The sequence below is a fragment of the Podarcis filfolensis genome (genome assembly GCF_964270895.1).
Source record: "Podarcis filfolensis genome assembly, chromosome: 17".
NCBI classification, from domain to species: domain Eukaryota; kingdom Metazoa; phylum Chordata; class Lepidosauria; order Squamata; family Lacertidae; genus Podarcis; species Podarcis filfolensis.
Window position 1 is genome coordinate 19,013,038 of NC_139621.1, and position 27,597 is coordinate 19,040,634.

At 45.7% G+C, this 27,597-nt stretch overlaps 2 long non-coding RNA genes across 5 annotated transcripts; one reads left to right on the forward strand and one right to left on the reverse strand.

Moving 5' to 3' along the window:
- The first annotated feature begins 140 nt into the window (after positions 1 to 140).
- On the forward strand, positions 141 to 27,597 carry LOC310753035. Of its 4 annotated transcripts, XR_014543090.1 has the most exons (7): positions 141 to 380; positions 7,218 to 7,382; positions 16,589 to 16,675; positions 21,792 to 21,944; positions 23,711 to 23,880; positions 27,282 to 27,337; positions 27,447 to 27,597. It is a non-coding gene; the product is annotated as an uncharacterized lncRNA (long non-coding RNA). The 4 variants fall into 4 exon arrangements; XR_014543091.1 differs by lacking the exon at positions 16,589 to 16,675 and having other exon boundaries at positions 144 to 380; XR_014543092.1 differs by lacking the exons at positions 141 to 380; positions 7,218 to 7,382 and having other exon boundaries at positions 15,414 to 16,675.
- LOC310753061 lies at positions 15,569 to 21,005 on the reverse strand. Its single transcript, XR_014543137.1, has 2 exons — positions 20,895 to 21,005; positions 15,569 to 17,074 (listed from the first exon to the last, which is right to left on the reverse strand). It is a non-coding gene; the product is annotated as an uncharacterized lncRNA (long non-coding RNA).

Below are 27,597 nucleotides of genomic sequence, written 5' to 3' on the forward strand. Positions count from 1 at the left end.
TTTCACTATTACATCTAAATCTCATAACTAATATCTCTATTCTTTCTCTACTTTGCAATGTTTCATATAGTCAATATAGCTCCCCTTCTCTTGATTGGCTGGTCATGGTGTCAATCTGGGCTTCCAAGGGTGGAGATTGGCCGAGGTCCAATAGTGGGTTTGTCCCTCCCTCGGCATCTGAGACCAGTTCTGTCTGTTAAACTGGGAAATTCAAAGAGAGCTTCCTCTTTGTCTGAAGAACGCTTAGATGCGGATGTTCTAACATCCGTTGATTTCTTGCTTTCCTACGTTTCTTTGTTCTGAGAGAGAGAGAGAGAGCGCATATGTGTATCTCTGCCTTTGGAAATGGGGATGAATCAAAGACCCATTACTGCAACCTGGTAAGCTGAGGGTGCTTTTGGACAAACCACATCATGGGCAAGGTAGTGTAGGAAGTTTGTATGGTTATACTGGTATCTTTTTTTAAAAAAGTATCAAATTTCCTTAAAGAAATATAAAATATTTTTTAAATTGTCTTCTATGCCATTCCCTCTCAGTCTGCCCATGACTGCTTTAGCAAATATGCTACTGATTGGACAATGCATGAAACTCAGGGCTCTTTTTAATTATTTTATAAAGACACATATCTCTAAATGTGTTTTTTATTCAGAAAACTGCTGTGTGCTGAGGTTCAAGCCTTGCAGCCAATCTCACATTTTAATTCCCAAAGGACATTACAGAAATATCCCTTTGCAGATGGTGGGTCAGTGATGAGGCTTGCCTGAATTCCTGCAGAACCAAGTCCCATAAGTGGATAGACCGATATATTTTAATTTTATGATATGCCGGCCATGCTGGGCAGCTTCCAACACATATAAAAGCATAATAAAATGTCAAGAATTAAAAACTTCCCTATACAGGGCTGCCTTCAGATGTCTTCTAAGAATTTGTAGTTCTTTATCTCCTTGTGTAGTTATTTATCCCCTTGGCATTTATCCCCCTTGGTATCTGAAGAGAGGGTGTTCCACAGAGAGGGGGCCACTACAGAGAAGGCCCTCTGCCTGGTTCCCTATAACTTCACTTCTTGCAGTGAAGGAACTGCCAGAAGACCCTCGGAGGAGGATCTCAATGTGTCCAGGCTGAATGATGGGGCTGGAGATGCTCCTTCAGGTATACAGGGTCAATGCTGTTTAGGGCTTCAAAGGTCAGCACCAACACTTTGAATTGTGCTCGGAAACATACTGGGAGTCTGTGTACTGGAGATCCTTTAGGGCCAGTGTTATATGGTCCTGGCTTTCAGTGCTTAGTAAAGTCCCTTCTGGTGGAGTGCCCATCCCAGCTGTGTAGCTCGGTCCCTGCTCCTGCCAACCTAGCAGTTTGAGAGCACACCAGTGCAAGTAGATAAATAGGTACCGCTGTGGCGGGAAGGTAAATGTCGTTTTCGTGCGCTCTGGTTTCTGTCACGGTGTCCTGTTGCGCCAGAAGCGGTTTAGTCATGCTGGCCACATGCTGGCCACCAGAAAGCTGTCTCTGGAAAAATGCCAGCTCCCTGGGCCTGAAAGTGAGATGAGCGCCACAACCTCATAGTCGCCTTTGACTAGACTTAACTTCCAGGGGTCCTTTACCTTTTACCTATTTCATGACTGAGAGAACTGCAATGATGACCCACTGAGTGTTGTTACTGACATTCAGTGCACAGCTCCCCTGCTAGCGTATCGTCAGAAGGGAAGTACCGTATTTTTCGCTCTATAAAATGGACCAGACCATAAGACGCACCTAGTTTTTGGAAGAGGAAAACAAGAAAAAAAATATTCTGAATCCCAGAAGCCAGAACAGCAAGAGGGATCTCTGTGCAGCGAAAGCAGCGATCCCTCTTGCTGTTCTGGCTTCTGGGATAGCTGCGCAGCCTGCATTCACCCCATAAGACGCACACACATTTCCCCTTACTTTTTAGGAGGGAAAAAGTGAGTCTTACAGAGCAAAAAATACGGTATATTCACGACAGCACAGAAACGGCTGCTGCTTAGCTAACTGCAGTGTCTTCTGGCAAATGACTTCCAGGTCTGGTGGAGTTTTGCACCGGAAAACTACTGTGCTCCTTCCAGCCAGTCCACTCATGCAGAGGGAGGCAGGAGGAGGAAAACAAGTTGCGTTCTGCAAGGATCCCACAGTGACTTCTGTTGTACTCTAGGCCTTGGGGGCGGATGTCAGTCAGCTTCATTATCAGATTGTTGTCATGTGGCCTGCTTTTCCACAAATGCGAAGGTAGCGCAGAATGCCATGCCCAGTCAGGGTCATGAGAGGACACCCCTTATCTGTACCCCCAGCTGCGTCAGCACTGGCTTCCTATATAGTCTTCTGAGAGGAATTTGAGTGGCTGGGTTTCACAGGCTCTTTCGAGGGATGAGTAAAGACATCTCCAGCTGCATCTCTGCTGTCAGTGCCTTGTTGGTCTTGCAGCGGCCGTGGGGAAAACCTCCCCTCCCCCTGGAAGTTCCCTCCCCCTCGGAGCGAAGATACTGTAAATGGCTCCTGGCTCTCTCTCTCTCTCTCTCTCTCTCTCTCTCTCTCTCTCTCTCTCTGTATTCCTTTTACATTAAGTGGGAACGTAAAAGGATGAAATACTGCTGCATAGAGGAACCATGCGATCCTCAGACTAAACACAGCGGTCTGTCTCTCTTAATGGATTTGCCGGCTTTGTTTAAAGAACTTGAAAGCTCATTTCTTGCTGTAACCTAACCCCTCCACTTTTCATTTTCCTCTCTAAGTTTGGCAGAGGGAACCGGGTCCTCGAGGCTCTCCTCGATGCTGGAGAGAAAAACCCATAGCCCTGCTACGGGCAGGTTGTGGTGTAAGTGGTTCAGAGCGGTGGACTCGTAATCTGGTGAACCGGGTTCGCTTCCCCACTCCTCCACATGCTGGGTGACCTTGGGCTAGTCACACTTCTCTGCAGTCTCTCAGCCTCACTCACCTCACAGAGTGTTTGTTGTGGTCCATGGGGTCATGAAGAGTCGAACATGACTAAACAACTAAACAACAACAAAGACCTTGTGTGTCTAATTGGCTTATGGAAGCAGTTCTGCCTGTACTTTTGAGGGAGTGTCGGCTAACTTGATTGACTAATTAAGAAAATTTATCCTATACCCATTGAATGCTTTTGCATCACCAGGCGATTTAAGAACGACTGAAAACAAAATAAAACAGTCTAAGAGATTCTTGTACCATGGAAGGAGTGGCTTCTATAACAATTGGAGGAAATGTGCTCTGACAAAATAATTCTGGAGATCAATCAAGACTCAAATGACATATTGCGGTGTAAAGTACCATTCAACCCATTGTGTCCCCCCCACCCCCACCCCCCGTTAAACTAGGTGAGATTGCATAATTTCTGGACTCGTTGAGTTTCAGTAGAAGACATGTGGCATTTAAATGTCTCTTCATTTCTGCATGGCAGCTTAAAATAATATTTGAGTAGGCTGAAAGCCTAGGGAGAAATGAGTAGCTTAGGCTGTTAGTCTTCACTGAGGCTTGGTATTTGTCTATTTTGTTTGCCAACAGGTATTCTGATATTGCTTATTCTGTTAAAAGGGATTTTCTTTTGTGCATTGAACCCTACTCCCTCCTTCCACCTCCAGTTATATATCCTCCAGTTATATATATATATATCTGACCAATAATCCCACTTCTCTAGAATCATGAGAAATTGGTTGGTTCAAAAGGAGAGTTATCTCTCTTTAGGCTTCTATTTCACTCGGGTGACCTGATGCACTGTAGATTACCTGCTTCTGAAAAGCTCCGGCAGACTGTAAATAAGATTTTGGCGAGTGCTCTTGGGCATCTCAGTTTTCACAGAACACAGGCCCCCTTTCGAGAAATATCTGCCCTTCAAGTGACTGCAGTTTGGCCTCATTTGGTTAGGGGGTAAAGAAAATAAAAGAAAAGAACCACATGTTCATTTCTCCAGAGTGAGTGGTAAAGATATTCCAGAGGCAGCTGTTCCAGGCATAGTTCTTGGGGGAAGGGAAAAAATAATATTGGCGACAGATGATCTTTTTTCTCAAAGAAGTGCACTACATTTATAAATACAGAAATTTAGAAATTGAGCATGAGGAAGCAGGCAAACTCTGCTAATCTGTAAAGTAGCCTTAATGCCTGCCAGACCAAATGTCCCACTTTTCCTCTGTTTTCATCAGAGAAATGTTCGAGCCTATGGAGTTATGCAAGCCAAGGAGATAAGTAACTACACAACCTTTAGAAGACATCTGAAGGCAGCCCTGTTTAGGGAAGTTTTTTAATGTTGATTATTATTATTATTATTATTATTATTATTATTATTAGTTGGATGCCTCCCAGAGTGGCTGGGGCAACCCAGTCAGATGGGTGGGGTAATAATAGAATAGAATAGGATGTTCCTATTTTCTTCAAAGAAATATTGGAGGCTATAATCTTGTATGATATATATACAGTGGTACCTCAGGTTAAGTACTTAATTCGTTCCGGAGGTCTGTTCTTAACCTGAAACTGTTCTTAACCTGAAGCACCAATTTAGCTAATGGGGCCTCCCGCTGCTGTTGCCGCGCCTCCGGAGCACGATTTTTGTTCTCATCCTGAAGCAAAGTTCTTAACCTGAAGCACTATTTCTGGGTTAGCGGAGTGTGTAACCTGAAGCGTATGTAACCTGAAGCGTATATAACCTGAGGTACCACTGCACCATGTTAAAAGTATCTTTAGAGCACAAAGAATCCTGGGAACTGTAGTTTGTTTAGAGTGCTGGGAATTTTAGCTCTGTGAAGGGTAAGCTACAGTTCCCAGGATTATTATTTTTTTGGGAGGGCTGGGGGTTCTTGAAACGTTTGGTGTGTATACAGAGGTCCATTGAGCATCTGAACTGGGCCTAAGTAAGTTCTTTTCACCCCCAAAGCCACTGGTTTTCTTTACAGCCATGCTTGTGACCAAAACATTCAGTATTCAGCACCAGGTCTGTTTGCAATTTCATTTCAAGCCAAAATGGCAGGCTTTGAGGCAGAGGTGGAGCGAACAATGGAGGAGGAAGTTGGGAAGAAACGCAGAAAAATATGAAAAGTCAGAAGAATAAATACATTTAAGAACTCTGTGCCCAAAGAAGCAAAAAGTTTTCCATACACATTTTCGCGAAGTAACGTAGGATCTGGCTTTGCAGGCTTACAGCTGGCCTGTATTTAAACGATTAAGGAAAAAGCCGCTGATTAACCTCTCTTGGCTCAGAAGCTGACATACAAGCATATTTGTTACTTGTTTGAAAATGATCTAAAGTCCTGGCTCCGTGCAGAAGAAGCGCTACGGGGCGTGAGGCTAAGTTGGGGTCATGTGGAGTTACTGTTCCTCTTAGAACCGTAAGCAAAAACCGTGGCTGTGCATTCATCAGCGGAGAACGCTACTTGAGAGTTAGTCCAGGGGAAACCAGCCAATCTCTTAATGGGGTTGTGAGGGAAAGGAAAGGAGATATACTTTTTACTATATGTAGATAGTGATTTGCTAAAAGCAAGAGATACCCAGGTCCCTCCTCTGAATGCATAAAAACCACCTATCCTCACAAGAAGAGAAGACTCCCTGAAAAGACCCTGATGTTGGGAAAGATTGAGGCCACAAGGAGAAGGGGATGACAGAGGATGAGATGGTTGGATAGTGTTCTTGAAGCTACCAGCATGAGTTTGACTAAACTGCGGGAGGCAGTGGAAGACAGAAGTGCCTGGCGTGCTCTGGTCCATGGGGTCACGAAGAGTCAGACACGACTAAACAACTAAACAACAACAACAACAATATTTCCAGACCCTCCAAGGATCCCTGTTTTCCAGAGACAGTCCCGGATTTACAGAAGCCGTCCAGGTTTCTGATTTGATCCCAGAATGTCCTGCTTATCCTTAGGACATCCCTATATTCATTGGAGAAACGTTGGAGGTTATGAAGTTATGCGATCCCTGAGCCAAGGAGATAAGTAACTACAGTGGTACCTCGGGTTAAGTACTTAATTCGTTCCAAAGGTCCGTTCTTTACCTGAAACTGTTCTTAACCTGAAGCACCACTTTAGCTAATGGGGCCTCCCGCTGCTGCTGCACTGCCAGAGCACAATTTCTGTTCTCATCCTGAAGCAAAGTTCTTAACCTGAAGCACTGTTTCTGGGTTAGCAGAGTCTGTAACCTGAAGTGTATGTAACCTGAGGTACCACTGTATACAGCCTTTAGAAGACATCCCCTGCAAGGGGGAAGTTTTTGATGTTTAATGTTTATGGTGTTTTTGTATCTGTTGGAAGCCACACAACAACAACAACAATTTCACTTCAGGGATGCGGGTGGATCTGTGGTTTAAACCACAGAGCCTAGGACTTGCCCATCAGAAGGTTGGCGGTTTGAATCACCGCGACGGGGTAAGCTCCCGTTGTTCGGTCCCTGCTCCTGCCAACCTAGCAGTTCGAAAGCACGTCAAAGTGCAAGTAGATAAATCGGTACCGCTCCAGCGGGAAGGTAAATGGCGTTTCTGTGCACTGCTCTGGTTCGCCAGAAGCGGCTTAGTCATGCTGGCCACATGACCCGGAAGCTGTACGCCGGCTCCCTCTGCCAATAAAGCGAGATGAGCGCCAGAATCCCAGAGTCGGCCACAACGGGACCTAATGGTTAGGGGTCCCTTTACCTTTTTATATTCACTTCATTATTATTTAAGATGCCCCTCTTTCTCCTCCTCTCAGTGGGAGAAGGATCCCGGTCCCTATACAGTGGTACCTTGGTTGTCGAATGTCATAGCTCCTGAACAAATCAGCTCCCGAATGCCGCAAACCCGGGTGTCCAAGTGTTCCAGTTTGTGAACGTTTTTCGGAAGCCGAATGTCCGACGCTGCTTCCGATTGAGTGCAGGAAGCCCCTGCAACCAATTGGAAGCTGTGCCTTGGTTTTTGAACTGTTTCGGGAGTTGAATGGACTCCCGGAATGGATTAAGTTAGACAACCAAGGTCCCACTGTATCGTTCTCCCAGTGGCTGGAAATCAGATGAGAGGCACCCCACTTTTTGAACGGCAAACAGCTGAAAGGGAGAGAATTGGACACCTTCTTCTCCTTGCTGTTGCTTCAGTCAAATTTGCAGCTTCCTTGCAAATTCAGGGGTGGGGGGAAGCTGTGAAGAGGCTGATAATGTAGCGCCTTGCAGATCCTCTAGCCCAGCTCCTAGTTCCTGTTATAGTTATAGTTGTACTTATTGTTATTTCCTCAGGAGGTTAATAAAGGAACAAATCCCCCTGGCCTAAAAAGGTGATGATGCACACGGAGCCAAATGATTTGCTGCCTGTCTGAAATGCAGCAGCTGTCCAAAGCTGATCGACTCATCCTTCTCCAGCAGGTGCAGTCACAGCTGGTAGAAATGGCAAGATATTCTTGGGTAAGGAAGCTCAGACACGTTGGAATAGGCTGTTCTTTCTTCCTTTGTGGGATATGCAGTGATCCAAGAATTTGTGCCTATTGAACAATTCTGTTCAAAATGATGTAGCATCAGGGAGAACTCCCCGCCCCCGGTCAAATACACTTTGGAAGCAATTTGAAAGGACCTTTTGAAAACGAGCTAGCAAGGCTTTTTCTTGTCTCTTTTGAGCAGTTCATTGCTATGCATGTTTATTTGGACAAGAAATCCTCTGTGGGTACGTACTAGTAAATAATAATAATAATAATTTATTATTTATACCCCGCCCATCTGGCTGAGTCTCCCCAGCCACTCTGGGCGGCTTCCAATCAAGTATTAAAACATGCAGAGGGTTAAAGCTTTAAATGCACTGTGTTTTCCACTTCCAGGAAAAGAATTCCCAGCACTTTGGAAACTTTCCAGCTCTCACCTGAGTATTTCAGACAGCTGTAGTAGGGACCCCCAATTCTCTGGGAAGATAATTCACTGTTTCTTGACTTTTAAAAACCATTCCCCTTCTTCGCCCAATCCCAGCCCCCAAACACAACCCTTTCCCCCTGTTATTCCCCCAAAGCCCAGCCGTAGCCATCTGTTTGACAAATGAATGCACCTGAAAGGATATTACATAAGCACCTAGTTAGTTGCTAATCCTAGATTTTAAATTTCTTTTACAAGTGTCTTAAAATTACAAATTGTGCTTAAATAGGGTTAGACCGGGGAGGGGTGGGATGGGGAAATGAAGGAATACAGTTCTTTCCAAACACACTGTCATTGTATATTCATGAATGTAGCCCAAGTCATTGCATTTTTTAAACTTTTAAGTCCGGTTGCTTCAATATCTTGGTGGATGAGTTACCCCAAGAGATGAACATTCAGGGAGTGCAACCCTGAATCTCTCCTTCTTGGTGTTGCATACCATCAACCATGGTATCCTTCTGGACCATCTCACAGGAGCATAAGAAGATACTTTGACAGATTTTGTCATTCCTGGGAGGCAGGTCCCAGATAGTGGTTCTCCTCCAGGGCGATCGACTTATCAGGTGCTGCAGGGTTCCATATTGTCCCCGTATGCTTTTCAGTCACTCTGCTGTCCAGAGATTTGGGCATCAGTAGACTGATGGCACTCATCTCTCTATCTCCCCTTTTCGCCAGAGACTAAGGATGCATTAAAGCTATAGTTAAAGCTATGGTTTCCCCAGTAGTGATGTATGGAAGTGAGAGCTGGACCTTAGAATCATAGAATCATAGAATCATAGAGTTGGAAGAGACCACAAGGGCCATCAAGTCCAACCCCCTGCCAAGCAGGAAACACCATCAGAGCACTCCTGACATATGGTTGTCAAGCCTCTGCTTAAAGACCTCCAAAGAAGGAGACTCCACCACACTCCTTGGCAGCAAATTCCACTGTCGAACAGCTCTTATTGTCAGGAAGTTCTTCCTAATGTTTAGGTGGAATCTTCTTTCTTGTAGTTTGCATCCATTGCTCCGTGTCCGCTTCTCTGGAGCAGCAGAAAACAACCTTTCTCCCTCCTCTATGTGACATCCTTTTATATATTTGAACATGGCTATCATATCACCCCTTAACCTCCTCTTCTCCAGGCTAAACATGCCCAGCTCCCTTAGCCGTTCCTCATAAGGCATCGTTTCCAGGCCTTTGACCATTTTGGTTGCCCTCCTCTGGACACGTTCCAGTTTGTCAGTGTCCTTCTTGAACTGTGGTGCCCAGAACTGGACACAGTACTCCAGGTGAGGTCTGACCAGAGCAGAATACAGTGGCACTATTACTTCCCTTGATTTAGATGCTATACTCCTATTGATGTAGCCCAGAATTGCATTGGCTTTTTTAGCTGCCACGTCACACTGTTGGCTCATGTCAAGTTTGTGGTCAACCAAGACTCCTAGATCCTTTTCACATGTACTGCTTGTGGAGTTTGGAACTGACAGGGTCAGTACTCCGGTGTGTCCTGTGTCTGAGAAGAAAAGGAGGGGGAGCAGAAGGAGGGGCTTGTCGCAGAGAAGTGACGCACAAAGTCTTTCTGTTTCCTCACTCAGTTTCACTTCTCGGTGAGCAGCAGAAGCTGCGTGTGTGCTCCTGGAGCACGGAAGAGAATGTCTGAAGTTTCGGACGGTTTTATTGCTTTGTAAATAAACGCTTCTAGAGATAAGAACTGAGCTGTCATCGGACTTGATTTATCCCTCATCTCACACGGACGGGACCGCTGCAGCTCTGCTCCCCTGCCGCGTCAACTTCCAGCAGAGCGACGCAGGGAAGTGTGACTGGACGCAGGGGTTTGATTTATGCAAGAGGTTATGGACGTGTCGTGTTTCCTGACAAGTGTGAGAAGGGAGGAAACTACCAGCGTCGGTTTGCTGTAAATCTCCTGCCAGGAAAGGGCAGAAGGGAGATGCCGGAGAGCGGAACCAAGAGCCAGGAGGAACGGCTGCTTCGGAGGTCCGGCTTGCTGGCAAACTAGTGAGTACGCTGAAGCCCCCGGGGAGGGAGGAGGAATGGCTGCTGCACAGGCACAGCAGAGCCAAGAGAGCTACCCCGGTGAGAGGCTGAATGGGGCCAACTGGGAGGCCTGGTCAAGAGGAGCAAGGGGGTGGTTTGTGGCCACAGGGCTCTGGAGTTTAGCCCAGAAGGAGCCGGCCCCACCCATGCATGCTGCTCTGCTGAGTGAAAGAGAGCAGAGAGAGCTTTGCCTGCTGAAAGCAAGCGTGGACGCTTTGCTGTTGCCCCACCTGGAGGGCGTTAAATCGGCTGAGGCCGCTTGGCAGGTGCTGAGGAGCCTGTGCGAAGGCTCAGCAGGAGCCAAGGGCCGGGAGGAAGCCGAGGGCCAAGGGAGCAAGCCCCAGGCCGGAGTGGGAGCCACATCAGAGGGGGCTAGAGGATGCCCAAAGAGAGCACCAAGCCCAGAGGGGGCTGTTCCGGGAAGCTGTTTCTCTGCTTCGACACCTCTGTGTGCTGGAGAGTAGCTGAGAGCTGTGGAAGAGAGCGCAGGCTGCACCCCAAAAGGCAGTGGGGGGGCAGGCCAGGCAGGCCATTCCAAGAGCTCTGAGAAAGCGAAAGGCTGCGAAAGTTGTTTGTGCTTTGAGGCAACGTCCAACAGCGCTGGGAAGCATCCGCTAGAGGCCCAGGCTGCCAAGGACACTGGCCGGCGTGGAATGTCAACAAAGCAGGTTCCCAGGGCAGGTTCCCAGCAACGGCGTGGGAAAGCTGCAGGCGGGGAGAAAAACAAAGACAAGGCTTCTTATCACCACCTCACAGCTGCGCTAGCGTCTCTGAGAAAAGACAAGAGCCTTAGCCCGGGAGAGGCTGTCGCCATGGCAACCGATGGGAGTGCTAGCATTGCCTTGGCATCTGTGGAAAACAACCAGAGACACTCTTTATCTCTCGTCATCGATTCAGGCGCCACGCATTGTTTAGTGACATCGTCTGGGCATTTGAGGAACTGCAAGACAGTTAAAACTGGACGTTATGTTACTTTGGCTGATGGGTCTCAAAGACCATTGACTGAAACTGGTCTTCTTTATTGCTCTTTCATAGACCATTGGATAGAAGCTTTTGTGGTACCAGAGCTTGCCCACTCTCTTCTAAGTGTGCCAGCCCTTATGGCTGCTGGGTTTGATGTTTTGTTTTCTAACAATGTGTGTTCCTTTTTCAGGAATGGGAAGAAGATCCACAGTGTTCAGAGAAGAGGCACGCTCTTTCTGATCGAGATGCCCATTGAAGATGGGGCTGGTGGGAAAATGGGGCTGGTGGAAAATGGGGCTAGTGGAGAGTCCACTGAAGATGCCCAAGGGCAGTGTGCCAATGTCCCACCACACCATGATTGCTTACACCTATGGCATCGCAGGTTTGGACATGCAGGGTGGTCATATGTGAGGAAGGCCACAGACAACACCATTGGGTGCAGGTTCAAGGCATGTGACAAATACCTAGATTGTCAAGCCTGTAAGCAATCAAAGGTTGTAACATGCTCATATCCCAGGTCTGAGAGGAAAACCAGTAAACCCTTTGAACTTGTTCATTCAGATTTGTCGGGACCCATGCCGACACCTTCGTTAGCTGGTTCTAAGTGGGTTTTGGTTCTGGTTGATGATTTTACAAAACATGCCTGGCTATTTGCACTGAAACAGAAGTCAGAGGCAGCTGCACTGATCAGGGATTGGATCACAGCGGTAGAACTACAGTTCTCTACCAAAGTAGTGTCCTTTCAAACCGATCGTGGGGGGGAGTTTACAGGTTCTGCGCTGCAATCGTTCTTCAGGCAGAAGGGTATCAGTCATCGACTGACGGCCCCCCACTCTCCGCAACAAAATGGGGTTGCAGAGAGGAAGTTTCGCACGCTGCAGGAGTCAGCGAATGCTATGCTGGCAGACTCAGGTCTGCCACAGTGCTTTTGGGCCGAAAGTTTCCGAACGGCTTGTTTCCTGCAGAACAGAGTGTTCAATTCCAGTGTAGGGGACACACCGTACTTTCTGCTTCATCGGAAAAAGCCGAAGGTCCATTTTCTGCGCACTTTTGGATCTACAGCTTGGGTTCTGATTCCAAAGGCCATGCGCAGAAAAGGTGAGCCAAGATCCAGGAAGATGATCTTTGTGGGCTATGAGCCGGGTTCAAAAGCGTGGCGCTTCGCATACCCTGCTGGCAACCAGTCCAGGCTGCTTATTAGCGGCAGTGCTGAGTTTTGCGAGCAGAGTGGGTGGAAGTGGCTTCACGGAAATCCGGATGTTCTGGTAGAATCAGATGAGGAAGAGGAAGAGGGTGAAGCTGAACCTGTTGCTGATGAGCACAGTCCACAGCCACAGAGTCCAGAGCCGGGATCTCCAAGGGAGAGGCTCCGTATCTCTCCAAAAGGGAGTCCCAGGACCCCTCCACAGGTCTCTGTCAAGTCTGAGCCAAGGAGGGAACCATCCTCGCCAGCAGAACCAGCTGTTCGCCCTAAACGGCGCAGCAGGTCAGAGGGGGATGATTCTGACATAGAAGAAAGGAGGGTTGATCCAGGTGAATCAGGCGCAGTTCCAGAATTCACGCTGAGGAGGTCAGCAAGATCAACCAAAGGGAAGCCACCTGAAAGGTATGAAGCCACAAGTGTCTGGGTTGGTGTGGCTAGATGTGAACCTGAATCCTTTGAGGATGTTCAGAAGTTGCCTCGGGAAGAAGCCAGCAAATGGCATGAGGCGATGCAGAAGGAGATGAACTCAATGGAGTCTCTAGGAGTGTTCTCACTCACACAGCTGCCGGCTAACCAGCAAGCTGTAGGCTGCAGATGGGTTTACCGTCTTAAACCCACAGAAGCAGGAGAGCCACAGTACAAAGCGAGATTAGTGGCGCGTGGATTTACGCAGAAACGCGGGGTCCACTTCACAGAGGTCTATTCGCCAACTTCTAGGGCGGAGACTTTGAGAATGCTTTTGGCAATAGCAGCACAGAGAGGTTGGAAGGTGAACCATTTTGATGTAGATGTCGCCTACCTGAACTCAGATCTCCAGGAGGAGTTGTACATGCGTCCTCCTCCAGGGTTCGAGGTCAGTGAGCCAGGCGTCGTGTGGCAGTTGCACAAATCCATCTATGGGTTACGCCAATCTGCCAGGAATTGGAATATGTGCCTACATGAAGCCTTAGAAAAGCTAGGTTTTAAGAGATCTCTTGCAGACAGTTGTCTTTACATTAGAGATTCAGGCTTGCAACAGCAAGTGGCACAGGTGTTTGTTGATGACATCTTGTTGATGACAAGGACAAGTGAACAGGTGGAGAAGTTTGCTAAGGAGCTTGGTAAGCGGTTCAAGCTGAAGCAACTTGGAGATGTCAAGTCCTACCTAGGCGTAGAGATCGCAAGAGCAAGTGATGGAAGCTTTTTGCTTCGCCAGAAAGGTAAGATTGAGCAGTTGCTTGAGAAGTTCAGGATGTCTGATTGTGCAGGTGCCAGATCACCCATGGAGACAGGGTACGTGAAGGAGTGTCAGCAAGTAGAACGCGTGGTGTTCGAAAACACTGAACTCTTTCAGTCAGCTCTGGGTAGTCTGTTGTATCTGTCACAGTGGAGCAGACCAGACATAGCGTTTGCTGTCAATCTGCTCAGTAGAGAGGCTTCAAGTCCTAGTGTGCAGGCCTGGAATGGTGTTAAGCGGGTGCTACGTTACCTGCAAGATACCAAAGACTTTTGCCTCAAGATGTCAGCTGAGGGTGATGTTAAGCTGACCGCCTGGGTGGATTCGGATTGGGCTAACCTTGAGGACCGCAAGTCAGTGTCAGGCCTAGTGGTGAAGTTTGGGGACTCAGTGATTGGGTGGAAGTCCCGAAAGCAAAGTCTCATAGCGCTTTCATCTACTGAAGCTGAGTTCAGTGCGCTATCAGAGGTTTGCAGAGAACTGGAGTTCTATGTGTGTTTGGTCGAGGAAATCTGTGAAGAGGATTGTCAGCCCGTTGTGGTGCATGAAGACAATCAACCATGCCTTAAATTAGCTGAGACAGGGCAATTCAAGGCAAGGACAAAACATTTAGATATACGTTTCCGGAACGTATGTCAGAGCGTTCATGAGGGGCTAGTTGCTCTGAAATACTGTCCCTCAACAAAGAACCTCGCTGATGGTTTCACAAAACCATTGACCTTCCAGAAGCACGAGGAGTTCTGTGAGGGTCTGTGTATGGGGAAAGCTTTGATGGCTACTGTCCCCAGACGCAGGACAAGAGGGGGTGTGGAGTTTGGAACTGACAGGGTCAGTACTCCGGTGTGTCCTGTGTCTGAGAAGAAAAGGAGGGGGAGCAGAAGGAGGGGCTTGTCGCAGAGAAGTGACGCACAAAGTCTTTCTGTTTCCTCACTCAGTTTCACTTCTCGGTGAGCAGCAGAAGCTGCGTGTGTGCTCCTGGAGCACGGAAGAGAATGTCTGAAGTTTCGGACGGTTTTATTGCTTTGTAAATAAACGCTTCTAGAGATAAGAACTGAGCTGTCATCGGACTTGATTTATCCCTCATCTCACACGGACGGGACCGCTGCAGCTCTGCTCCCCTGCCGCGTCAACTTCCAGCAGAGCGACGCAGGGAAGTGTGACTGGACGCAGGGGTTTGATTTATGCAAGACTGCTCTCAAGCCAGGTGTCACCCATCTTGTATTTGTGACACCTTAAAGAAGGCTGATCGCTGAAGAATTGATGCTTTCGAATTATGGTGCTGGAGGAGACTCTTGAGAGTCCCATGGACTGCAAGAAGATAAAACCTATCCATTCTGAGGGAAATCAGCCCTGAGTGCTCACTGGAAGGACAGATCCTGAAGCTGAGGCTCCAGTACTTTGGCCACTTCATGAGAAGAGAAGACTCCCTGGAAAAGACCCTGATGTTGGGAAAGATGGAGGGCACAAGGAGAAGGGGGCGACAGAGGACGAGATGGTTGGACAGTGTTCTCGAAGCTACCAGCATGAGTTTGACCAAACTGCGGGAGGCAGTGGAAGACAGGAGAGCCTGGTGTGCTCTGGTCCATGGGGTCACGAAGAGTCGGACACGACTAAACGACTAAACAACAAGAAGGATGCACTGGGAACCATAAACTAATTACCTATCAGCTGCGAGTGATTGGATGTGGGAAAACATAGGAAGTAAATCTGGATTGAAAAAGGACTGCTGGATCATCAGGTAACCAGTTCTTCTGGCAATAGGTGTACAGCTTGTTTTAGACGTGGTCAGAGCTGCAGACTTGGGCTACAGATATGGGTGCCCAGCGTGCATTTTGGGGCCTCTTCCTCTGCCACAGGGCCTCTGTTGGTGCCCACCACCTTCTGCTGATGGCATTCTAAGCTGTTTATTTACTTTCATTTGGTTTTTCCATGTGTCTGTTTGCAACATTTATTGTTTGCTTCTATTACTTCTTTGAACAAAACCATTTAAAATTTAAAGCATGCAAATAATAGGATTGCAGCCTTACTGCAAATCCCACAGGAGGAAAACACTCGGGCCCATCACCAATAGCCTAATTTTTCATCTAGTGGAAAGCAAGAAACAAACTTCTGCCCTGGCCAGAGTGAGAGGATAGGGCCTGGGATGTGAATCTGCCACTCTGCTCTACACCAATTCCCTTGAGAATTGACTTCTCAGTTATTAATTTTTAAAATTTGTCACTATGCAAGTAACTGGTGTGCATATATGACAACAAAGTAAGGACTCAACTACATTAGTGAAGAAACAGCCATTTTAATGCACTATAAACATTCAACATCAGATGGCGCAAGAGAACAGGAATTTTAAAATGTGTGATTTTCCATAGATATTTTTTTCCTTTTGTTAAACTGATCAAATTTCTGACTTATTTATGGCAGGTTTTCCCCCTGTGTCTAGATCCACCCTAAGTTAGCAATCAATAGTAAAACAACAGCCATATCGAAAACCAGCAGGCCATGCTGAGTGCAGTGATAGAAAAAACTTTTCACAAAGAGGCAGAGCTACCTGCCTCCAAATGACAGCAGGGAGCAGGACTTTACGGATTTCTTTCAGCAGAGTCCTAGTATACCCAGGGTTGCTACTGAGAAGGACCTGTTTTATGTGGATGCTAATCGGGCCTCTCCATAAGAATTTGGAGCAGGCCCTCACCAGATGTTTCTCAGATTTGGGGAAGACGGAGGAGAGAGGGGTTTGCCACAGAGCATACACTAAACTGTAGCCAACCCTGGCTCAGTGTTAAATGTCTGTGTATGTTAGATATGTTTCCAAATACCTGGACTGTCACATTCACACATTTAGGTGTATACCTAAAAACACAGCACGTGCAGAGGCTTAGGATCAAACGGCGTATCACGGCACGTTTCCTCAGAAATCATAATGCTCCTTCCCTCACCCCGGCAGTTCTCTGGCCTTCACCTAGAGTCTGTTATTTCCACGAGTAAAACTGTCTTTTATTATTTATGCATGAGGACGAAGCGGAAATAGATATAAATACATATGAACAGCATGGCCCCAGAAGCAAGAAGCAAAAAGGCAGCATCCAGAAAGCTTGGTTTAGACAGATTGGCAGATACTGTTCTGTAGTGAAGACCGTCTCCAGATGCCATCCATTCTGGAGCAGAGTTGAGTGCAGTCTCATTTTGCAGCGCTTTTTCGAAGAGCTGGTCTGGAGTTTGTGCCTTCCTTAAGAAGGGCGAGTGGCAGGACTCCTGAGGTTTTGTGAATTCACTTAGGAATAGGTTGTCTTTTGCAGGGTCCTTAGAAGGAGGAGGCAGGAGAGGTGTTTCCAAGTTAGGGCTGGGAAGAGCGGGGCGAGTGAGGCGATCTCCAGAACAGCAAGGTACAGAAGGACATTTTTCTGGGTGCTTTTTGGAACGCGAGGAAGCATGTCCTCTTCTGCGGTGCCTTTTGGTGGGTGAAGAATCTCCTTTTGCGTGCCTTGGGGACGAGAGGTCTTCAGGGCGCCCTTTGACCTTTTTTGAGTGAAAAACAGAATGGAAAGGTTTCTTACAGCAAGGGCATTCAGCCTTGGTTTCCAACAAGTCCTGTGTACAAGAAAAGCAGAAGCTATGTAAACAAGGGTTTACATATAGCATATTGCCAAAAGTTCTGAAACAGAGAGGGCACGTGGAATATTGAGACGCATCAGGCGCCCTTATTGTCTGGTGCAAATCCTTTGTGCCAGCTTTGGGCGAAGGGCTTTTGGCCTCTGTGATCTCCTCATTTAGTGGCATTGGATCTGTAAGTGAGAAGAGGAACATTTTAGCATCCGCAGTGCTATTAAGAAGGTACAGAACAAGGGTGGGGAAACTGTGGCCCTCTGGTATGTTACTGCGTTGCAATTCCTGTTATTTCTGGACTTTAGCAAGGCTGGCTGGGGCAGAGGGAAGAAGGAATCCAACATGGAGGGTCACAGGCTCCCTTCACGTGGTATTGAGCAAATTGGCATGTAACCTTTACAGTGACCCACTGAACAACATCAGTATTCCCAACTGAGGACCTGAAACTTAAAGATACAGTCATACCTCGGGTTGAATGTGCTTCAGGTGGCGCGCTTTCAGGTTGAACTCCGCGGCAACCCAGAAGTTACGGAGAGCATTACTTCTGGGTTTTGCCGCTCACGCATGCGCAGATGCTCAAAATGATGTCACGCGCATGCACGGAAGCGGTAAAACGCGACCCACGCATGCACAGATGCGCCGTCGCAGCTTACGTTCTATTCAGGATGCGAACGGGGCTTCGGAATGGATCCCGTTCACATCCCGAGGTACCACTGTAGTGGCTTATTGAAGGGTGAGGCAAGATTTGAATCCAAAGCTTCCTGCTACATATTATTATAATATATATATATATATATATATATATATATATATATATATATATATAATTTCAGTTGTTTTAAATCATAAAAAGTCTCCAACCGGTTTGGCAAAAGTAAAGCGCAACAAACAAAAACAGTCTAAACCCAGAAAATTTTTAAACAGTGATAATACAGAAATAGAGTGGTACCTCTAGTTACAAACTTAATTCATTCCAGAGGTCCATTCTTAACCTGAAACTGCCCTTAACTAGAGGAGTGCTTTCGCTAGTATGGCCTCTTGCTGTTGCTGCGCCGCCGGCACACAATTTCTGTTCTCATCCTGGGGCAAAGTTCTCAACTCGAGGTAACTCTTCCGGGTTAGCGGAGTTTGTAACTTGAAGCATTTGTAACCTGAGGCGTTTGTAACTCAAGGTACCACTGTATACAAATGCTCACCCAGCAACATAACAATAAGGGCCAAGTCTTACCCACGCCACTAAAAGGCAAGCGCCACCATAGGAAGCATCATTTATTAACCAGTGGCCTGAATTAGTCTGGTGCCTAAAACTAACAAAGGTGTCACCAGGTGTGTTCTCCCTGAGAGAACATCCCACAGATTGGGGAGCACCAATGATAAGGCTTGTTCTCAGGTACTCACCCTTCATACCACTATTGGACTAGACTCAAATCTCAATCTCTTAGAGGCTGCACTACACTATTGCCACCCAACAGCATACCCTCCAACCATTCTCCGATGAAAATAGGGACGCCCCATTCCACAGTGATAATTTTACTATTTATACCCCAGACATCTTACTGGGTTGCCCCAGCCACTCTAGGAAGCCTCCAACATATATAAAAACATTATAAAACATCAAACATTAAATAAACTTCCCTATACAGGATTGCCTTCAGACAGCTTGGGGGTTGGATAACTCCATACCCTCCAACTTTTCTCCAAGGAAAACAGGGACGTCCTAAGGAACATCGGGACATTCCAGGATCAAATCAGAAACCGGGATGGCTTCCTTAAATCAGGGGCATCCCTGGAAAATAGGGGCACTTGGAGGGTCTGCAATAGCACCCAGACAGAAATTCAGGACAAATGTAGACTTTTGTATAGGCAAAGCTTCTAAGGTCTTATTTAGCTTTATATGTTAATAGCAGCCTTCTGGAATTAGAGGAACGCAAAAACTCACTACAGTTTTGGAAGGTTTTGTCTGCCATCTTGATTCAAAATGCCATCTGATTGTATCCAAATATAGATGAAAACCAGCTCCTTGATCTCAGGAACCATCGAGCAAGATTTGGTTACTATCTTCAGAGATGTCCGAACGCATAGAGAACAAACAGCTTTCCAAAATGTACAGTAGGCTTGGTATTTAGTTGCTAACCATTACCATTGCAATTTTTATTTATTTTTGAATAATATTTATTGAAGTTTCAAAAAATTACAAAAAAAATAAAACAAAAAAAATACAAAATACAGAAAAATAAAAACAATTAAAAACAGATCAATTTTTCCATATCTTATCTTTCATTTACTTGTTTCCTTGACCTCCTCACACCTCCCTTTTTTCGTATTCTAATTCAGTTAGTTAGTTCAGCAAATCCTTTCCATCTTTGTTTTTATCTTAATCATTTATCTTAATATATTATAACTTTACATTCTCACCTGTTAACAACCCATTTTTACATACTCCTTTATAACATTACTGCTAAAACCACATAACTTCATTCCAGCATCCTTCTAACAATCCTTAATTTTGCAATGTTTCTGTAGATAATCTTTAAATTTCTTCCAACCTTCTTCTACCGATTCTTCTCCCTGGTCTCGGATTCTGCCGGTCGTTTCCGCCAGTTCCATGTAGTCCATCACCTTCATCTGCCATTCTTCCCGGGTGGGTAGATCTTGTGTCTTCCCATTACCATTGCAATTAAACAATTGCATGAATTAAACAATTCCTCCTCATGAGGCTGGAGGAACATTGCCTGGCTGTGAGTCGTGGAGGTCGCTCCCTGCAAGGCCCTTTCCACCTGGCCTAGGGGGTGAGGCCCACACTCACCAGCCCCACTGAAGAGGCTCCTCATGAGGCTGGAGGAACATTGCCTGGCTATTGTTTTATTGATTTAATATGCTCTAAACCGCTTTGAGATTTTTTATTAAAAATATAAAGCGGTATAGAAATTTTAAAAATAAAAAAAAAAAAAATATCTTAAGAGCTGTCCGAATGCATAGAGAGCAGACAACTTTCCAAAATGTACAATAGGTTTAGTACTTAGTTGCTAACCATTACCATTGGAATTAAACAACTTATCACATGTTCATTCATCCCAACTTAGTCTTCCGTCCTCCCTTCCCCTCCCCTTCAACACAACCCTTGAAATTTCAAACCCACCCTAAAAGGTTCCGTTAAAACCTACGTATTTGTTATTGAATCTGTTACACACTCAGGCCTCTAAATATGCACCTCAAAGAAAGAAATCAGGAAAATTTGAATGAGAGGAAAAAAGCAGGGGGGGGGAAGCAAGTAAAGCCGGGAAGAGAGAAAGCTCCAAATGATTTTCAACAAAAACCTTTTCATTCTGCATATACCCCATAAGTCTTCTTTATTCTTCTCTTACATAGTGGTACCTCAGGTTACATACACTTCAAGTTACATACGCTTCAGGTTACAGACTCCGCTAACCCAGAAATAGTGCTTCAGGTTAAGAACTTTGCTTCAGGATGAGAACAGAAATCGTGCTCCAGCAGCGCGGCAGCAGCAGGAGGCCCCATTAGCTAAAGTGGTGCTTCAGGTTAAGAACAGTTTCAGGTTAAGTACGGACCTCCGGAACGAATTAAGTACTTAACCTGAGGTACCACTGTACTTCGATTTTTATGTCACTGAAGTCTCATGAGATAAGCCAAGACAGTTTCATTAAGATCCAAACAAATTTATCGGGGAGTGGAATGGGGAAGGGGGAAAGTCATAAACCCTTAAGTCCCCAATGAATGATTCGAAAGCCCCATGACGGGTCCAGGAGATCCAAAAGAATTTTGACCAAACATGTGAAAATTTCCTTGGGGGTGGACAATGAGGGGACAAGGTGTTCAGGCCTACCTGAAAATAGCAAGGATTGTTCAAGGTGTTACATTAGAAACCTGGGCCTTACATGGAATAATATGTTTTTTAATTTTAAAATAAATAAGCAATTACAATATACACAATAATTTCTGCTACATTGGGGGACTTCTGGCTGGGAAGGAGAAACGTACATTTTAGTGGCGAAGTGAGTTGCTCAGTGAATCCCTCAGGAGATGCACATGCGATGATGGAGAAGGAGCGATGCTCTTCAAGGTTCCAAGACGGTTAGAGCTTGTGAAAGCTCCAACTGTCACTCCCAGTCCCGGCAAGCGTCCCTATTTTCCAGGGATGTCCCTGATTTAGAGAAGTTGTTTCCCAGATTCTGAATGTCCCTCTTTCCGTATTTTCATTGGAGAAATGTTGGAGGGTATGGAGTTATCTGGCATGGGATGCGGGTGGCGCTGTGGGTAAAACCTCAGCGCCTAGGACTTGCTGATCGTATGGTCGGCGGTTCGAATCCCCGCGGCGGGGTGAGCTCCCGTCTTTTGGTCCCAGTTTCTGCCCACCTAGCAGTTCGAAAGCACCCCTAAGTGCAAGTAGATAAATAGGTACCGCTTTATAGCGGGAAGGTAAACAGCGTTCCGTGTGCTGCGCTGGCTCGCCAGATGCAGCTTTGTCACGCTGGCCACGTGACCCAGAAGTGTCTCCGGACAGCGCTGGCCCCCGGCCTCTTAAGTGAGATGGGCGCACAACCCTAGAGTCTGTCAAGACTGGCCCGTACGGTCAGGGGTACCTTTACCTTTACCTTTATGGAGTTATCTGACCCCCCAAACCGCCTGAAGGCCATCCTGTATAGGGAAGTTTATTTAATGTTTAATGTTTTATTATGTTTCCAAATATGTTGGGAGCTGCCCAGAGTGGCTGGGGAAACCCAGTCCAGGTGTGTGGGGCATAAATAGTAAAATTATCGTTGCGGAAAGGGACGTCCCTATTTTCACCAGAGAAATGTTGGAGGGCTCAGCGCTTTCCACAGAAGAAATCAAAGAAGCCATCTCTCACTGCTTTTTGCTGGCTATCTCTCCTGACAGACCTTCGGGAGTAATGGCTTCCAAGCAAGGACAGCTATCAGAAGACAGCCTGGTCCTGATGTGGGCAGCATGGGAACTTTTTAAAGCAAAACAAACAAGATTGGCAGGCTTGGGGAATGGAAAACTCTGGCCCTTTCAATAAAGTTCAGTAAGGTAAGTTGACAACCTTCTCCCAAAAATTCAGAAGAAATATATATTTCTCTCCCAGTATATATATATTTTTTGGGGAAGCTGAGTGTCATTTTGCTACCAACCAACCAAAGTTTGAGAGCTAAAAAATATCTGCACAGCTCTAAAAATGACATTTTTGGCTAATAGGTAAGAAAAGCCCTTCTCACTTTTATGAACACAACCCTTATATAACCCAAAGGTTACGTTAGAATATTGTCCCAGTTACTTGAAAAAGTTGGGGAAATGACTTTCTTTTGAACCAGGAGCAGCCTTTTTCTGGCACTATCAAATCAGATAGAAGTTTAGAATTTTTTATTATTATTATTAATTATTATTATTATTATTATTATTATTATTATTATTATTATTATTATTATCCTCCTGCCCATCTGGCTGGGCTTCCCCAGCCACTCTGGACGGCTCCCAATAGAATATTAAAAACATGATAAAACAGCAAGCATTAAAAACATTTTAAAAATTGGGCTCTGCACTTAAGAACTCACACAGCCGTATAAAAACATAATAGGAACTATAACGATGTACCTCTCAGCTTATTGAAAGCATCAGTCAGATTAGGAAATGTTTGATTCAGGTATAAGATGAGACTAAGAAATCAAAAGAGACACATCTCTTATTTTTTTTAGATTCTGTTAACATTTATGTAGATGCGGGAAATTTATTCCTTTGCCCCTCCCCCTTCCAAAGTATATTGAATTAATTAACATTATATCTCTGGCAATAGGCAAGAAATTCAGCTCTGGGAAACAGCAACCGTGGTGCTTCATTGGAAACATATTGGTCACTGGAGGAACACAAAACCAAATTCAATAGATCATTAAAAACAAACAGCCAAGGAAACGAATGCATATTAAAAGCTTACTTCCCCAGGCTGGTAACGCTGGTCAGAAGCGTATCCAGTGCCAGATTTATGCATAAGCTAAACAAGCTGTAGCTTAGGGCCCCACTTTCTTGGGGGCCCCAAAAAAACTTAAATGAAAAAAATCTGGATGTACATTTCCCAAATATAAGATAAAAAACAAATAAAATAAAACCTACATACAGCAGCAGTGTTTTGTGTTGTGTAGGCTCCCATGATGCAAGTCATGGGCCCCGCCTGCTAGCCTGCTCCTATTTTTTTATGTGCAAATGGCTTTAGATACCTGTTAGGTCCATAAACTGAAGGGACGTGGGTGGTGCTGTGGTCTAAACCACAGAGCCTAGGGCTTGCCAATCAGAAGGTCGGCGGTTCAAATCCCTGTGATGGGGTGAGCTCCCGTTGCTCGGTCCCTGCTCCTGCCCGCATAGCAGTTTGAAAGCACGCCAAAGTGCAAGTAGATAAATAGGTACCACTCTGGCGGGAAGGTAAACGGCGTTTCTGTGCGCTGGTCTGGTTCGCCAGAAGCAGCTTAGTCCTGCTGGCCACTTGACTTGGAAGCTATCTGCGGACAAACACCGCCTCCCTTGGCCAGTAGAGCAAGATGAGCGCCACAACCCCAGAGTCGTCTGCAACTGGACCTAATGGTCAGGAGTCCCTTTACCTTTAGGTCCATAAATTACCATATAGCATATATTCAACACAAAAAACAGTGACAATTTGTTGTTGACAAAGGACAGCTGGACATATAAAGGGCCCCATTACCTTCAGTAGCTTAGGGCTTCATCAAACCTAAATCCGGCCCTGAGTGTATCCCCACGCACATGTTGAGTTAAGACAAGGAAAGAAAAATGGGACTCTTCTGATTTTGCAGCTGCCGTACCATGGGACTGAGGTGCAGAAGAGAAGCAGTGCAGATACAATGGGGTGGACCTGCGCTTTTAAGACGGGCCTGCTTTTCCAAGGCAACAATCCAATGCCGGCTAAATTCCACAGGGAGAGAGATCTTAATGGGCTTGAGTGAGCAGAAAATTAGACAGAAAGGTAATTTCAGAGCCTTTTTTAATACATGTCATGTGCCAAGGAACTGCTCGCCTCCCTGTCTTTGAGTTGGTTGTTTTTAGATGTTAAGAGAACTTCCAGACTGTCCTCGGTTTTGGGTCGGATTCAGCCACATCCTGGCAAATTCAGGCTGCTCAGTTAAAGGTGATTTCTCAAAGGAATGGACTTTTCACAACAAGGAGATTCATACCGGAAGGAGTGAGGCAACTCTTCTTCTTCTTCTTCTTCTTCTTCTTCTTCTTCTTCTTCTTCTTCTTCTTCTTCTTCCTCCTCCTCCTCCTCCTCCTCCTCCTCCTCCTCCTCCTCTTCTTCTTCTTCTTCTTCTTTAATTTTGTATACCTATACCTGTAGATCTCAGGGTGGTTCATAACACTTGCTTGACATGACATCATCTAATCTTCCCACAAACGAATCAGGACAAATCCTCCTTAAATAGCCAGTGGCATGTCTTCTTTCTCCAAATTGGCATATATTATCTCTGCAAACAAACCAGACTGTCAATTTAAGCTTTTGTGTTTCTCTCTCAAGTGATGTTTCTATATTTTGAAACGTTAACAATTCACAGGATTGAATGTTGGTGTGTTCAAGGGGGCATTTCTTAATGAGAACCCATAGTAATATTTCTGAAATGGCATCTTTTGTATTGTGGGGTTAGGAGTGAGATGTATATTTATGACTGATATTGATTTAAAAGTATAAACCAAACATAGGTTTTTTGAGGGGGGAGGTTGCCTTAATTTTGATCTGAGCTGGAGAAGAATTTGGGGGAGAAGAATCTGAGCTGGAGAAGAATTTGGGGGCTTGTAAAGCTCGCTTTGAGGTGGGCTTCACAATCCCCTGAAACTAGGGCTTTTCCCAGCCGGAACTCAGTTCTGACACCTCTCAGGTGGGCACCATTGCCATTATAAGAGAACAAGGGAGGCGTCCGCGGTGGGTTCTGGCACCTCTTTTCCTAGAAAAATAGGAAATAATGATTCTCCAATGCTGAGAACGTTGTTGACACCTTTAGTGTGGACAAAGGTGGCTGTCTGAGGACAAATATGTATAGAACAAAGAAAAGGAGAAGGACTGAGGCAAAGGAGGAAACAAAGTACAGGAAGAATATGACTTAAGGAACCTTGAATTTGCTGTACAGAAAGGAATCTGTCCAGAGACCCAGAGCCAATCTCTGCTAAGAGCTAGCCTAAAAAAACACTAGATCACATGGTAAAAATGTTCTTGGTCTGAATGACTTCAGAACGTAGGTGGGGGAATCACATGGTTGAATGTATTCCCACATTACTAGCAAAATCCCTTCAAGATCCAGGGGGAAGAGATTTTCTTGCCTAAAAGAAAATCTAGCATTATAATGTGCAGGATTGTTTGTTTATTTATATCCATTGAGGGTCTCCAAGTTATGTGGCCCACCACCTGCAGATCGAAGGGGTGCACTCTCAGTACAGCTACTGTTTTGGAATAGAAGATGCTCTTTTGCCCTGGTCTGTGGTACCCCATCCACTGGAATCACAAGCCTGCCGAAATCCCCTCGTGTGACCTTGCAGACAGTGGAAATGGGGAACGTGTTTAGTCAGGGTAATGAGGTGAAGGGAGGATAATGCAGTCCTCACAAATTTCAACATGCAAATGAGGCCAGAGGGATGGGAAAGATTTGCGGAGCAGGTTGGATGCAGGGCAATGGTTTCTCTCTGTCTTTGTGGAGAAGCACCGCTTCGTAGCGACGTATCCTAGCAATGCCTGGTTAGTGTTAGGTATATGATTTAATTGACAACAGACAGAAATCTAATCCTGACCCCTTCCCACCCCCATCGCCCGCTTTTTAAAAAAAGGTTTTCTGCAGTGAAGGTCTGTGAGGGTCAAAGGAGAGTTAAGGGGGTGATGGGAGTGAAATGATAGGTGCCATATGGTTTTCAAATGTGAAACAGATTGGAGGTGAAACATCAGCAGGAATGCCACATGCTAAGCCCTATTTGCATAGCAATTTGTTGACCACCACTGCAAGGCTTGTTTGGACCACGGACACTTTTCTGGCTTGCCACTATGATGCATCGGAGAATGCGATATCACAACTCAGAAGAAGAAAATCAAATATACACAATCAGTTAAAACTGGTGGCGCTGTCCCTTCTCTGGCATATTTTGTTGTTGTTTAGTCATGTCCGACTCTTCATGACCCCATGGACCAGAGCACGCCAGGCACTCCTGTCTTCCACGTCCTCCTGCAGCTTGGTCAAAATCATGCTGGTAGCTTCGAGAACACTGTCCAACCATCTCGTCCTCTGTCATCCCCTTCTCCTTGTGCCCTCCATGTTTCCCAACATCAGGGTCTTTTCCAGGGAGTCTTCTCTTCTCATGAGGTGGCCAAAGTATTGGAGCCTCAGCTTCAGGATCTGTCCTTCCAGTGAGCGCTCAGGGCTGATTTCCTTCAGAATGCAGAGGTTTGATCTTCTTGCAGTCCATGGGACTCTTAAGAGTGTCCTCCAGCAGCATAATTCAAAAGCATCAATTCTTTGGCGATCAGCTTTTTTTATGGTCCAGCTCTCACTTCCATACATCACTACTGGGAAAACCATAGCTTTAACTATACAGACCTTTGTCAGCAAGGTGATGTCTCTGCTTTTTAAGATGCTGTCTAGGTTTGCCATTGCTTTTCTCCCAAGGAGCAGGCGTCTTTTAATTTCATGACTGCTGTCACCATCTGCAGTGATCATGGAGCCCAAGAAAGTAAAATCTTCCCCTTCTATTTGCCAGGAGGTGATGGGACCAGTGGCCACGATCTTAGTTTTTTTGATGTTGAGCTTCAGATCATATTTTGTGCTCTCCTCTTTCACCCTCATTAAGAGGTTCTTTAATTCCTCCTCACTTTCTGCCATCAGAGTTGTCTCATCTGCATATCTGAGGTTGTTGATCTTTCTTCCGGCAAACTTAATTCCAGCTTGGAATTCATCCAGTCCAGCCTTTTGCATGATGAATTCTGCATATAAGTTAAATAAGCAGGGAGACAATATACTTCACTATAAACATCGACGACTGTTGGCTCTGCTTACAGTTCCCCACAAAATGCCCACTGTAGTTGTTGACCAAGGGAAAACCAGAAAAGGGAAAATAAAACCAATTAAGTCAGGGGTAAATGTTTTTAATAGGTTCATCCTCTGTATTGTAGAAAGCTGAATTGACACAAAGGAGGTTTATCCAGAACTCATTATAGGTGCTTATTCATGTTAATGAAGGATGGCCAAGAACTTAACATTTTAGAGCACAAACTTAAGCATGTCTACTCAGAAGTAATGTGAGATTTTCTCCTAGGCGAGTGCATGTAGAATTGTGAGATTTGTAGTATGGAAGCCACCAATCGAAGAGTATGAAATGTGAACATTATATTTGTAGGGAGATTGGAGCCAGCAGAACTTAGAGCAAGCGAAGAGCAACAGCCACAAAAACCTGTAGCTATTGCAGGCAGGATGGAGGTTGTAGCTCTCAAAACTCCTCTGGGACCAAGCCAACCTTTCATGACTGAAAAAGTGTCTGCTTGCCTGCTTTTTTTCTTTACAGGCTGGAGTAGCAACGAACAAAGGACTGGCCTGTTCCCAATCATGATAGAAGCCAGCCCTGGATGCATGAACCTTTTCAACTACTGTAGGAATACGAACCCCTGTCTCTTTTTCCCCGTCCCCTAGATAAACATTTTATCCAGCAGTACCAA